Here is a 4,919-nt window from a genome sequence, read left to right as displayed (position 1 = left end):
ACTGCCAGCGAGAAATCAATGGTAAGCGGCTGTTGCGATGACGCAAATTTATTTGCAAATGCTATCGGAGAAAGTGGAGAGACCTGGAAGTCTGGGGAGACTTGTTGTCACTGAGCTTCCAGAGAACACCACAGGTTTCCAATCAGATCGTTTGTTGACTTGCGTGAAAGCTCCATGCGAGCCAATAATAATAATAATAATAATAATAATAATAATAATAATAATAATAATTTACTATGTCTCCCGTTCAACTTGCATAAGATACTAGAGACAGCCAAATATTATATGAAGCTTCTGTTTATGGATCTATGTCGGTTAATAAAACAAGAAAAAATCTTACTTTACTTTATATAAAAGATGACATTGAGATTAAAAATTATAGAAATTAAAAAATAAGAGCTGAACCACAACAACCATTCCCGGACAACACCAAAGTGCCTTCTAATACCCTTCACTCTATAATAAAGAACAATATATATATATATATATATATATATATATATATATATATATATATATATATATATATATATATATACCGTAAGATATGGGGTGACTCTGACCACCCGGGGTGCCTTTGAGCCATTAAAATAAAAAAATAAATGTGTAAATAACTCTGCAGCAAATACGCTTCCTATCTTGGGTTGAGCATAATGGGAAGTGATATACAAACTGCCATGAGTATGATGTAACCGTCTTGAGGAGCGATACTGCTCCATATTCAGGAGGTTAAAATCCCCTTAAACTCTGAGTAAGACCAGGTAAATATGCTGAGATTGTCCGTTAGACGTTAATTGAACCCAGGACAGCGGCAAATGACCTATAAAAAGGGACGAGTTATTGTGTTTGATCAAAATATAGACAGATATTTTTATTGTTTAAAACAATGACAAGAAATGTTAAAATAAGGAACGATAACATTGTCTGGTCTGAAGAACCCCGGCCCAGACGTTCTGGGTTTCTGAATAGAAAAAACTGACACGATTTTACCCCTTGGGGTCGTGTGAAAGGATTTCATTTTTGGTTTCAGATTTTCGAAACTGTGGACGGATTGCTTAAATGCACACACGCAAATGGATCTGGGGGTTCCCCAGAGACGTGGCTGGCTTTGATTGGTTTAGCAGATCATCAGACCCACCCAGTGACCTTAGTATAAGAGTGCATATTCAGGTCGAAATCGACAGATTGAAGTCAAATCTCAAGAAAGACACACGCTCCCAGAACGCCCAAGACACGCCCACCTCCATTTATCCTGACCGCCACCCAGAGAGCGAAGAATAAGTGGGAGTACTTCGATGTTTTGGTGAACTGACGATGTACATATGTAAAAACCTGTAACTTTTGTGAAATTAACTTTTTCGTAGTTAGAAAACCTGACTCTGCCTTTTTTCTTTTCCAGCGCACATGCGAAGCTTCTATTGAGAGACTGCACTGTTAATGAAAAAAAATCTTATAAATTGTGACTGAAATTCTGTGAAAAAAATGATAGGAAAGGGGAAATAATTCTTGTAAATCCTTGATGAAAAAATCCGAGTACTATTCTGAAAAAAAAACTTTTTTTAAACAGGGGAGATAACTTTTCTGAGTTTTGTTTGAAAAAACGATCACGAGCTACAGTTTTCGATGAGGTTAGAGGCCAATTGCTGACCTTGAGCGGGAGACCTGTCACATTAGCGTATTAAACGACGCTCTTTGTGTAAAACTAATCAAGCGGAGACATGCGGACGATGTCAAAACATCGGTAATTCATTACCCACACAGCATCAGCCGTATAGCGTAATGGTGAGAAGCCTTGACTGTCATTTGGGCGGTCGGGTTTCGATCCTGGTTTGAAGCAGTTACATATCTAGCCGCACTGATGAGCTGTGAAACAGTATTGTATGTGGATGACTATATATATATATATATATATATATATATATGTGTGTGCAGAGTGGAACGATAAATTTGTTACTTAAAAAAACAACTACACCTTTATTTTAAAACTTTTATTGAAACAATCAATTCAAATAACTTGATTATGTAGTACAGCTGACACCTATTAAATGGAGCCGCCTTCAGCCTCGATCGCCACCTCGATACAGCGCCGGCGGGAGCTCAGGGAATACTCTGCATATGGTGGCGTTCATGCTGGCTTTGGTGATATGGAAGGTCATGTTGGTGATGTTCTCGACGCATGATCAAACAAAGCAGTTCTACAGATTCAGGTCGGGGAAGTAGGGGGCCAGTGAGAGAAGGGTACAAAGCCGTAGCACTCCTTCTGAAACCAAGCCTGTGTCTCTTTGGACTTGTGGGCCGGCACAGAGTCCTGTTGCTACACATAGGGTTTGCCAAGGGCCACCTGATTGCACCAGAGGATCACCACATTTTTCAGCACATGAAGATACACTTTGCTGTTGACTTTCAAGCCGACTTTGAAGATGTGAGGTGGCATGATGATTTGAACCCACACCGAAAACCATAACTCTGACCGGAAACGTCGTTGAGCTGTGACCTCAACATTGAACCGTCTGGGTTTGCATTTTGGGGGTGCTGGCAATGGTCATGTTTTCATAATTTGGATCGGCAGAGAGTATGAGTGGTACAGAGGTGCATCTTAGATCTCTCTCGTTGAACATTGTGTTACTTTCAGACATGATAGAAGGTTCTTATCGTTCTTTGGATTTTTACACAAATGGCCAACTAGTAGATGGTCTGCAATAAAAAAAAAATAAAGACAACCAGTTTTCATCAAACAGAAATGAAATTATGTTGTCTTTTCTACGGCGACAATTTTATCGTTCCATCCTGTATGTATATATATATATATATATATATATATATATATATATATATATATATATATATATATATATATATATATACTTCTCTCACATCATACAAGTAGACATTTGCGAAACGAAACTGACCCAAATGTTTAGGTAAGAAAAAGCAAAAATCTGACAGCCCCCGTCATCTAAACTGAATTTGGAAAAACTGTCTACTCTATTCCCATACGTTTATTGTATTACCTGAATTTGGAAAAACTGTCTACTCTATTCCCATACGTTTATTGTATTACCTTTTTTTCTTTACCGATTGAGCCGATTTTTTTTTTTTTTTTTTTTTTTTTTTGTCTTTTTTTAACTTCACAGTTTGGGAGGGGTGTCTTCTTATCTCCTTTTTCCCAAATTTCATTAATGTGAACTTAAATATGATATATATAAAGATTGTGAACTGAAATATATATATATATATATATATATATATATATATATATATATATATATATATATAATATAATATTATCAATAAAAAATAATAAATAATATATAAATAATAATAAATAATATTATAAATAAAATGTTAAATAGAAAGATTGTGAACTTATATATATATATATATATATATATATATATATATATATATATATATATAGTCATCCACATACAGTACTATTTCGCTGTTTCACAGCTCATCAGTGCGGCTAGACAGGCAACTACCTCAAGCCAGGATTGAAACCCGACCGTTTATACGGCAGTCAAGGCTTCTAACCATTACACTATTGGCGGCTGCTTGAACGAGTAGTGAGTTTAACGATGTTTTCATATCGTCCGAAATACCTCCGCTCGATTTGTTTACACAAAGAGCGTCGCTTATATGCTAATGGTAATTCGTGTTTCACTTCTCAATATGCTCAATATATATATATAGTAAATTGCTGGCATTAGCGGCGGAAAAGTTTAACATAACTTCTATCCTCTTCTTTTTCCTCCTTCTTCTTCCCACTCCTTTCTTTCTTCTTTTCTCAGTCAATTCTTCACTCGGGAAATAACTATGTGAAAAAAAATCAGAGTTACTTTCCTTTACATGATAACATTAAAAATCCGGTTGACTCCTTGATAACATTAAATAATATAAATGGCAACTTGACTCCCCACCCCTCACCCCCAGAATAAATCTTTTTTTTTTCTAAATTTTAGATATTATTTTCAAATTTCAAAGATTCTACTTTTATAGGTGTTTGTTGAGTATTTTTCAAGTTTGTCGTTTATATAATAGATCAGTACAAAAATTGGAGAAGGATAACTTTTTTCTTTTTCACTTTTGGCAGATCGATTGATCGTACACTAATGTTTACATCCCTATCTGTCAGACATAATCTTACAAAGTAGTTATAGAGAACTTTCTGGCTTTCTCAAGCCCAAACAGTCTAAATGCTCCACTCGGGATTAGCACGTTGCGTGACAAATTCTGGATCAAACTACCACGAGGGCGAGAAAATGAAATACGGCACGAACTTCCCATCCACTTATTCGACGCTTAACCTGTGCAACGCGTGCGGCAGTGGATTATGTTTCTGCGCGTATGGTTATCAATGGATAAAGAAGCGTTGCATTCAGACGTAAAATGTCCAAGTATTTCGATGAACGATACAAGCCACTCTTCGACACGTACGTTATGCTGTTTAATATTATCTCGAATGTAAGCGGAATAATTGCTTTGTTACTTATTCGTTTATTTTGTATACCTTCCCGTAAGAGGTATAAAAAATAAATATTTGAACTTTACAAAATGTACACACACACACCTTTATTATTTCATGCATCCATTTATTTCATGTATCCATTTCATGTATCCATGGTTAACATTTAAACATGGAAAAGTAAAAAGACTAGTAGTTAAAACTGAAAAAGAAAAAAGATAAGATATTCTAGTAAAAAAATGTAATAAATTATAACTTAAAATATTGCAGTATTAATTAAGAATTGATTACATAATATTAAATTGAATTTTTAATAAAAACCTTAATGCTGCAATATTTTAAGCTATAAATTTATTATATTTTTTACAAGAATATCTTGTCTTTTTTGCTTTTCCGTGTTTAAATCTTAACCATATTACTTTTCATGCTCGCATTTTTCTATGTAATTCACGAT

This window comes from Euprymna scolopes, chromosome 18 (assembly GCF_053919585.1).
Source record: "Euprymna scolopes isolate OS-2025 chromosome 18, ASM5391958v1, whole genome shotgun sequence".
Taxonomy (NCBI): Eukaryota; Metazoa; Mollusca; class Cephalopoda; order Sepiida; family Sepiolidae; genus Euprymna; species Euprymna scolopes.
Note: the sequence above shows the minus strand (reverse complement) of the source record.